The 10640-nt window shown below is 35.5% G+C and overlaps 1 long non-coding RNA gene across 1 annotated transcript; it reads left to right on the top strand.

Annotated features, from left to right (window-relative positions):
- The first annotated feature begins 2331 nt into the window (after positions 1 to 2331).
- LOC131537131 (uncharacterized) lies at positions 2332 to 5526 on the top strand. Its single transcript, XR_009270175.1, has 4 exons — positions 2332 to 2392; positions 2495 to 2567; positions 4049 to 4083; positions 5511 to 5526. It is a non-coding gene; the product is annotated as an uncharacterized LOC131537131 (long non-coding RNA).
- Positions 5527 to 10640: the final 5114 nt, after the last annotated feature.

The following is a 10640-nucleotide window of genomic DNA, read 5'->3' as shown; positions in this document are numbered from 1 at the left end:
TTTTTGTTGTAAGGCGAAATCATGTGATATGAAGTTACCGGCTGCACCAGAATCTACCAGAGCAGTTGTGGTAATTATCTTGTCTTGAACAAACAATTTGACCGGTAACTTAATGCTTGATGCAGAAGTGGTAATACGAGGATCGACACTCACCGATCGAGTATTGGAAGTCGGACGGACAGGGCAGGATACCTTCATGTGTCCGGCTTGTCCACAATAGAGACACAGTTGATTCTGCATGCGGCGTTCTCGTTCCTCAGGTGTGAGGTGAGTAAATCCTAGTTGCATAGGCTCAGCTGCGGTGGTGGTCTCTGGCATGTAGCGGGGCGTGGCTTGCGTCGAACGTCGAGAGCGGATCAGATTGTCTATGTGGATGGAGAGATCAATGAACTCATTCAAACTCCTTCCCTCCTCCCGGCAGGCCAGTTCTGACTGAAGCTCCAGGTTCAATCCCCTCCGAAACAAGAGCTTTAGAGTGTCCTCTACCCACGTAGTCTGAGCCGCGAGTGTTCGGAAGGATAGAGCGTACTCGGCGGCCGATTTCCTCCCTTGAGAGAGAGTTAACAGTTGGTCCCCCGCACTTTTCCCATCGGCTGGATGTTAGAAAACATTGCGGAAATGTTGGAGAAATATATCGAAGGTGGGAAATGACGAACCATCCATCCTCCAGACAGCAGTGACCCATTCCAACGCCCTCCCGGTGAGTAACGAGCAAACGAAAGCAATGCGGCAATGAGTCTGTGGGATACAGCGAGGGCTGTTGGCTAACAAAAAGTGAACATTGGAGTAGGAAGCCCTTACATCTGGCCGGTTCACCATCAAATTTTTCAGGAAAAGCGAGTCGTGGGCTAAGTGGGGTTGTCTGAGCTGGTGGGGAGCTACTGGGGTTTGGGACCTGCTGAGAGGCGGCTTCGGGAGATGACAGGTTGATTCCCTGTAGTGCTTTGACCAAATCCTCAGTTAATGTAGTAAGCCGCTGTAACTGGTGCTGGTGCATGGCGAGCTGTGAGGCCTGTGCCGTTAGCTCTGTGGATAGTTGCACGAGCGCTGCTGGATCGCTGTTTGGCAAAGTCTTCTGTTGTGACGAGTCAGAAGCGTTTGGATCCATTTGCAGCTTTATTAGAGTAATCAGACAATACAGGGTCAAATGCCAGCAAAGCAGAGCAGCAGGGGCTAGACAGAGACAGAATCAAGAACCGGGCAGAAGATCAGGGCAGGCGGCAAGCAGACACAGTCCAGGGAAAACAAGCCAAGGTCGGGGCAGGCAGAGAACAATCAGAAAACAGGATGCAGTCCAAGGTCAAAAAAACACAGAAATCAAACACGGGTATACGCTCAGAAATGACAGCAAGGGCAAATCAAGACTTCGCAAGGAGTCTGTGTGAGTGAGTGGCTATATGTGTGAGTGTTAATGAGGTGCAGGTGTGGATGATCAATCAGTCCCAGGTATGAGGATGATGGGAAATGGAGTCCAAATGGAATGCTTAATATTCGGGGGATGGCTCCCTCTGGTGGTGCGAGGGAGGCGGTAAAGGAGCCTCCTCTGTAACAGTGACACTGAAGACTGGAGTAATGATGCTAAAAATTCAGCTGCGCATCACAGCAAAAAAATTACATTTTAAAATATATTCACATAAAAAAGTGGTATTTTAAATGATAATACTTTACAATATTTCTGTTCTTACTGTATTTTTAATCAAATAAATACAGTAGTGGTGAGCAGAAGACTTACTTTAAAAACACATTCAAAAAACATTTAAAAGAATTATTGAACAGTAAACTTTTGAACAGTAGTATCCTGTCCCAGACAGCAGTTGACTCTGTGCCGGATCCGTTTTCAAACCGGCAAATCCGTATTACAGTCACATCTGTTTCAGTGCTGTAACACGGATCCAGCCCGGCCCGGTTTCAGTGGGCGGGAACTACTGTCGCAGAGCAGATCCGGGCCGCGTCCGAAACGAGCACGTTTTTTTCTGCAGTTCAGAACAGAAGACGTCAAATATATTTGCTTTGATCAAAGCAATAAATTGTATTTTGAAGTAAATTAAAATAGAAAACCATTATTTTAAATTGTAATACTTTTTTTCTGTATTTTTGATCAAATAAATGCTGGCTTGATTAGCATTTTGTGGAAAGAGTAAAAAAAAAAATGTGTTGTAATATACTGTTTGAATATCTTAGAGAAAACAATTTAAGTACAAGGATATATATATATATTATTTTTTTTAAACAATGCTTATACACAACATTCTGGTCCACACTCATACCAGATGGTGGCGGTAATGCACCAAAAAGTTGTTTGCCAACCGCCAATAAACCTTAATAGAAGAAGAAGACGTCAAGACGATCGTGGCACGGACTGTACGCTGTTATCCTCAAAAACTTCACCGAGGTATGTCACACCGTGTGATCACACTGTTCTACTAACAAATTAATTTCTTATTATGTTGTGTACACGATAACTGAAAGGTTTGGTGTTTTTATTGCTCCTTAGATCGGTGTTGGACCGGCGAACACTTTAGGCCTATTATCAGAGGACTTGCTAACATGAAGAAAACGTCCCAGAGGTCTGTAATTATACGTAATTAACGAATTTTAACTTAATTACTTAATTTAAACTTTAGTAATTTTGACTGATTCTATTAAAATGTAATGTTTAAGATTGCTGCCTGTCATGGTGGGCTAACAATGTTAATGTTTAAGTGCTAACCCTCAAGGCTGCATGCATTTATTTGATAAAAAAATAAAATTAAAAAAGTAATATTGTGAAATATCATTTGAATATATTTTAAAATGTAATTTGTTCCTGTGAATTTTCAGCATCATTACTGCAGTCTTCAGTGCATGATCGTTCAGAAATCATTCTAACATGCTGATTTAGTGCTGGATTTATATTGGTGCTCAGTTATCAATGATTCTTATTATTATTAGATGTAAAAAAAAAAATTAAAAAAAAAAAAGGTTTTTGCTGCTTAACATTTTCTGGAAACATTTTTATGATTCTTTGATGAATAGACTGCTATCATTTATTTGAAATATATTTTTTGCTTCATTATAAATGTTTTTACTTTTATCAATTTAATGCCTGCTTGCTAAATAAAAAATAGTCATTTCTATTAAATAACACACACCAAACATTTGAATGGTTGTATATCATGGTTTCTGCATATATTAAGGAGCATAACTGTTTTTCAACTGATAATAATCAGAAATGTTTCTTGAGCAGCAAATAATAATATTAGAATGATTTCTGAAGGATCGTGTGACACTGAAGACTGCAGTAATGATGCTGAAAATACAGCTTTGATCACAGGAATAAATTACATTTTACAATATATTCATAAAAACATTTGAACTGATAATTACTTTTATATTTTAATTACAATTTTTATTTATTTCTGTGATGGCAAAGCTGAATAAATAAATGCTTTTCTTTTAACTTTTATTCATCAATAAATCCTGAAAAAGTATCACAGATTCCCAAAAAATTAAGCAGCACAACTGTTTCCAACATCGATAACAACGGAGTATCAAATTAGTATATTATAATGATTTCTGAAGGATCATGTGACACTGAAGACGAGTAATGATGCTGAAGATTCAGCTTTGATCACAGAAATAAATTATATTTTGAAGTATATTAAAATAGAAAACCATTATTTTAATTCATTTCATTATTTTTAATACTTCACAATATTCTTTTTTAATATATATACATATTTTTTTTTTATCAAATAAATGCTGGCTTGATGAGCATAAGAGACTTATTTCAAGAAGATTAAAAACAGTAATGTGTCCAAACGTTTGACGAGCCCGGTCCCCTTGAATAAGCAGGCAGAACGCTTTCAGGCACATCCTGAACGATAGAAACAGAGGGGCACTGAGGAGACAGACATGTGTTACATTATATTGTTTGGTATGGTTTTTATTTATAAAAGCTTTGCCAAAATATGCTTTTATTTCTGTTAACGGTATGCTCCATGTTAATTGGGTAAATGAACTGAGAAATTGTCCAGCAACACTATATAACGATCTGTTTCAATTTCAGGTTCCACCTGAGAGCCGGGACTGTCGAATAGTAAGGTGAGTCCATTTTTTAGTTTTCAGTGGAGTTTGAGTTATTCAAGCTATTTGAATGCCACAATTTATAATTGAGTATTGATAATAATGAGTGCCTGATAATGTGAAGTGTGTATGACACTGATGTCACATGCACTAATTTCCACAGTGGAGCTTGTTAATAAACTGTGACTCTTATGTGTAAGGCTTAAACATTGCTTTGTAATACTAAATGAAACAAATACATTCATAACATATCTGTGTAATATGCAATTAGTTGTGTATTTTTTAATATATAAAACAGGTGGCACCGTTTCCCCTTGCTTTTCTTCTCTGTTATATCAGTTATTATACTTTACACCTATGGGCAGTAAGCAGAATGAACATTATCTTTGTTACACACAAAGCAGGACAAAATTACTCGATTACAGGAAAATTAAAAAATTCTAACCATGGATAACGTTTATAATGTGGAAAAGCATATACAGTGCGTGCATAATTATTAGGCGATTCAATATTCTGATCATATTTTTTTAAGCACTTTTACCAATTCCAAACTACATCAATCATAATAACTACTATTAATTTTGTGTACGATCATTTTATAATTGTATAATCAACAAGAACTGGAAGTGAAAAATGCTTACTGATGCTCCAGAAAGAAACACAATACATTAAGGGGGTGAAAACTTTTAAACAGAATGAAGGTGTACATTTTTCTTATTTTGCCTAAATATATTTTTCATTTAGTACTGCCCTTCAGAAGCTACAGAAGATACTTCCCAGACAGCAAGCAGTGTCGGCCCAGATCCGGCCCACATGTGGCCGCATCTGGCCCGCATTGATTTCATGCGGGCCAGATGTGGGCCGGATCTGGGCCAACACTATGTTGCTGTCTGGGTTACATGTTTCCCACAAGACAAAATAAGCTCAATTTACCCTGATCTTCAAATTCAAAAAGTTTTCACTCCCTTAATGCATTATTTTTTCTTCTGGAGCATCAGTGAGCGTTTAAACCTTCTGTAATAGTTGCATATGAGTCCCTCAGTTGTCCTCAGTGTGAAAAGATGGATCTCAAAATCATACAGTCACTGCTGGAAAGTGTTCAAATACACAAAAATGTTGGAAAAGCACAGCATTTGTGGGAGCTGAAGGATTTTTCTGAAGAACAGCAGACAGCTGTGGATCATTCAGGGAACAACACAGTATTAAGAATCAAGTGGATGTGACTTTTATAAATTTAACAATTATTTCTCTTGTGGACAATATGTAAATGTCTTATCCCTCTTATTTTGGTAAAATAATTAACTTTTTGCAGATTCTGCAAGGTGTATGAAAACGTTTGACCTTATGTGTGTGTTTGTGTATATATGTACTGTATGTGTGTGTGTGTATAATATATTTAATATATTAATATGTTAATATTAAAAGATATTTAATCTTTTTTTTAGAGACAGCGAAAAGGGGAACTGTCTTTAAGCTGTGGAGTCAGATGGAGGGCTCGCATTTACCTCAAAACGGCATTGCAGAAGACTCGAACAACTGAACCAACTCAAGCACACAACGGTGACACACATTTGTAAGACCTTTCCTGTGATATAAAATTTCCTGTGGTAATTATTCAGATTCTTCTCATTCTCATTGTGTAGCACTGTTTTAAGCTTAGTGAATATTATGTACAGTAAGCACTAGAAGTAGAGACTTATACTACTTGGGGTAGTTTTAAATTAACTTTAATTTTGCTTTTGATGCAAAAATTATCAAAAGAAATGATGTAGTGTAGTAAAAGATGTTTTGTGTAGTAATTCAATTGTTTTAATAGTGTTCAGGACAGTAATTGTCTGTACATCTAAATCATTTCTTTAAACTTTTTGTTGTCTAAGACCTTCGTATTATACCTTAAGAAAAAAATGATATTTTATGTATTATGTATACAGCAACATAGTTCTGGCCCAGATCCAGCCCACATCTGGCCCGTGTGAAATCCATGCGGCCAGTTGTGGGCGGATCTGGGCCGACACTCCTGCTGTCTGGGTAAGATGCTTGTAATCATTGCTTTAAAGGTATTTATCATTTCTACTTAAATAGTCATTATCTACTTGTATGATTTGTATTATCTGGGAACTGTACAAATACTGTGGCATATGAACATTACTCTTTTTATTTGTAACTTTTAAATGCAATTTTCTTTTTAAATGCATTTTCTGTAAAGCTGCACTGAAATATGTATTGTGAAAAGCACTGTACAAATAAACAAATTGTGTTTGAATTCTAGATATGTATACAAGTTATTTGTGTGTGTGTGTATGAAGACCTATATATATATATATATATGAATATGAGAAATACACAAAATGAGCTGGCCCAGATCCGGCATGGTACTGGACCAGATCCTGCCCACATTTGGGCCAAATCACCGTACAGGAATCCACATCTGGTCTGGAGCTGGCCCAGTTCTGGTCCAGATCCGGAAAAACCGGATCCATGCCGGTATTGGCCCGTTGTGCCAAAAGACACCGGCCCGAGTCCGTTACACGGATCTGGGCCAGAACGTCCGATGGGTCTGGACCAGATCTGGCCCAAATGATTTTTGCTATCTGGGGTATGTTTGAGGTTTTACTTACTAGTAACATGGTACATAGCGACTTAGAGATGTTGTCCGACAGGAGACTCTGCGCTCCTCTGCTGCACGGCCATCAGCATATAATCTAGAAACATAATATGCAATTTATCACAGAGCCAACGATATTTAGCTTTATTTAAAGGAAGCAAGCTAGAGCAGAAGTGAAACACAGAAAATAAAACGGTACATGCACACACACACACATACACAAACAATTTCTTAAAATAAAATTATTAACATTCATGTATTTAGGTTTGTGTCACTACCTGTCAAAACCTTCCTTTAATGAACTGTAATATAACGGATACATGGTGATACAAGAAAATATGTTGTGAAAAAAAAAATGCATATGAATGCATATTTCTTCTATGCTCACCTGTGTTTTCTGCATTTCTGTCAGCAGCTCCCTTCAGAAATTATGAAATCTTGGAGCTTCTCTTCCTTTGTAGAAAGATTATGTTATCACTCCTGAAACCACAGAACAATTTTTTTTTTAATCAATATTTGTTTACCATGAAAGATCAAAGCACTTTTGAACTAATGTTGGATTCAGTTCATTCGTGCTTCATGTAAGTGACGTCACCCATTAACAGTATACAGCACATATTTTAGGTGAAATAACTTAGACAACTTCCAATAAACCATTGACAAACTGACAGCAAACCCTTTACAAAGCTATCAAAACCTCTCATCTACACATAAAGATGTGATTAAAAACCCAAACTTTCATAAATAATTGCTCAAGCTTCATAGTTGGCCTAACATACCTCGTCTGAAAACAGATGCTAGCGGACTTTTTCGAAGACTGTAAAACATTTCTGTGAAGTAAATATTCAACAGAAACATGTCAGTTACATGTAAGAAAGTGTCTGGAACAGTTGTATGTGATATTTGTGTGATTTTAGGGACTATAGAGTTATAAAAAAATAAAAAAACACCAAAACCGCAACATAATTACGAAATGAAACTATTTTATTCGTGCGCTGTAATCCAGATCTTCAGAATCCATACGACTGCGAGGAACAGACCCAAATCCAAGCCTTCCCTTACAGAAAAAACACATAAATTTAACATGTTTTCCACATGTGGTCACATGTGTCCATATATTTTCCACATGTTATCACATGTCCATACATTTTTTTTCACATGTGATCACATGTGTCCATATATTTTCCACATGTGAGCACTTGTGTACATATATTTTTCACATGTGATCACATGAAGACAACATGTCACCACATGTTGCTACATAAGAGCACATGTGACACATGTGGATCACATGTGGAAAATGTTTCCTTGTGTTATAATAGGTTATCACATGTGGAAAATGTTTCCATGTGTTAAAATAGGTTTTCACATGTGGATCATATGTTAGCTACATGTAACAAATACTGTGCATTTTCAGCTTCACACTGTATGTTGACTTTTAATTTGTTCCTATTCCCTGCTTCCCATTGTAGTCCCTTGTAGCTTTCTTTATTTGTTGTAATGTAGGCTACTGTAGTTGCAAAGTTACTTTGGCTATATAAGCTAGTTAGTAAAATAAAAGTTAAATAAAATAAAGTTCATACTACTGATATATGATTTATCAATTATACGTTACATACCACTTATGATTAATATGTGCTCATTTGATACACCTTGTTATTAGCTTATACCTGTAATTGTTGATCATCAGGTAGCATAATAACTAATACATACACACACCCACACCCACACACACACAATATATTTATATATATTATAATATGTATTATATATGCTTCACCTAATTTTTTTTTATTGAGGAACAACATTACAAAACAATTTTAATAAAATTAATATTATTAACATTACAATAATATCATTAATAAATTCTTCTTCTTCTTAATATTATTAATAATAATAATAATAAATCACAAGACGCAAAACATAGATACATAATATTTTACAATAGATGTACCTTTAACATTTTTCACAACCCCTAAAAAAAATATAAATATTTATAAATATAAATAAATAAATAAAAAATAAATAAAATAAAAAAAGCTCATTACAGAAAGGATTTTGAATTTGCAAGCATGGTGATGACGTTATTTCCTCTCATCCAACGGCTGCTGCTGACAGCCACAATCATAGACATAATAAATACCTAGACGCCTCATTGGCCGCTCGACCGCACGTCAACGGCGCCGCCATATTGGTGCGGGCAACTCTCCATAAATCTCATACCGGGACAGAAGAAAACATACCTGACTCGTCGGCAGCTTGGGCATCTACAGACTGTCGCACATTAATAAAAACAGATCTCGGGGTATTATCTTTCACAGGAAAGACTGAACACTTGTTTCTGGATGTTTTTTTTTGGTCATTTTTAGCATTATGTTGACAGCTTAATTAGCCAGTGTCAGACTATTAATAGCTAGCGATATGGCTAGTAAGCAGTGAAAGCTGAGACTTTATAAGAAATCAAAGTTTAAATGAATTCTTATTAAGTTTTAACTTGTATTGTAGTTTATATCATACACTAAATTGTGTTATGAGCACAATATGCACAGTGAGCACTTTGACAAGACCGTGTCAGACTGTCAGTATCAGGGATGGAGCTAAAGCGTCTCTCTTTAATTTCACTATTCGTTTACAAAGAGTAAGTTTATCATAACTTGATTATAAGGATTTCATAGCTTATCATAAAACTGTGGACTGATTTTATATATATATATATATTTTGTAGCCAACTGCAAACAGGACAAAGCAAGCCTTAAGGAAAGCTGAGGAAAGCCTGTTCTCTACATTTCCAAGAGTCTATACTTCACAGCCTAATGTTGTATTTGTACTCGTTAAAACCCAGAACAGCCCTGAATGAATGGCCAGAATGACCCTGATCATATTCAAAGCACTCTCTCTCCCCGGAACAGACTTCCAGGAGCATTTTTTAACCTTTGTAAGGGTAACTTTTATAACAATATAATTACCTTATTAAATGTTTCTGTCGTTTTTGTCAAATATTTAAAAATAACCATTTTTTTCAGTCAATCACAATACTATAGACTGCATTTAAAATTATTTACACAGGCTGTTTAATGCTGATCATGTACTGCATGTGCATTTACACAAAAACTGCATAATGTAAATAGCCTAGAAATGAGAAACACAGGAACTCCTTAGTGAGTGAAGCTGCAATATCATGACAAAATCATTGTTTATTATTGCTCTTTATGTTGTAATGATTATTAATTTTGATTTATAGGAAGGGTTTCTTTGGGGTGGGGGGAGGTTATATTCTGGTCTGTGTTAAACATAACTATACTTTGACATTTTGTTGTACAACGTAAACTGCACACACTCATACCCCAAACACTCCTATGTAGTAACATATTGAAAAATAAAGGACTGTTTCAGAATGTGTGTTTTCCACATGGGTGTGTGTAATTTGCATTGTAGAGCAAAATTTCAAGCTTTGTCAAGTTGTTTACATTATTTTACTCATTCATTGAAAAACCTTATTAGAAAATATAGGAAAATCTTGAGGGAAGCAGTGGAGAATTAGTCTTTATTAGTCAGGTTTTTTCGTCACAACAAAATATATATAAAATACTCAAGGAGCTCATTAATTAAACACAATTTGGAATTCATGACCACAATTTTTTTTGCTTGTCATTAGTTGTGTCTTACTTTGTTTAATAATTATTACACAAATACCATTATAAAACTGTACTTTTCACGATTATTTAATTTACTTTATAATTTACTATTAATTTATTCTTCGTTATTGTCTATTCTGTATTATTCCACCCTTGATATTACATATTCTACTTGCTATTATTCATGTATTGTTATTCATTTATTTATTATTGTATTACACATATAACTTGTGCTATTATAAATCTATTATATCAGTTATTGTGCTGTTATACTCACTTTTTATATTATTCACTTTACTACCACTTGTTCTACGTATACATTTTAATATTACATA

The sequence above is a fragment of the Onychostoma macrolepis genome, chromosome 03 (genome assembly GCF_012432095.1).
Source record: "Onychostoma macrolepis isolate SWU-2019 chromosome 03, ASM1243209v1, whole genome shotgun sequence".
Lineage (NCBI taxonomy): Eukaryota > Metazoa > Chordata > Actinopteri > Cypriniformes > Cyprinidae > Onychostoma > Onychostoma macrolepis.
Note: the sequence above shows the minus strand (reverse complement) of the source record. Positions and strands in the feature narration are given on the sequence as shown.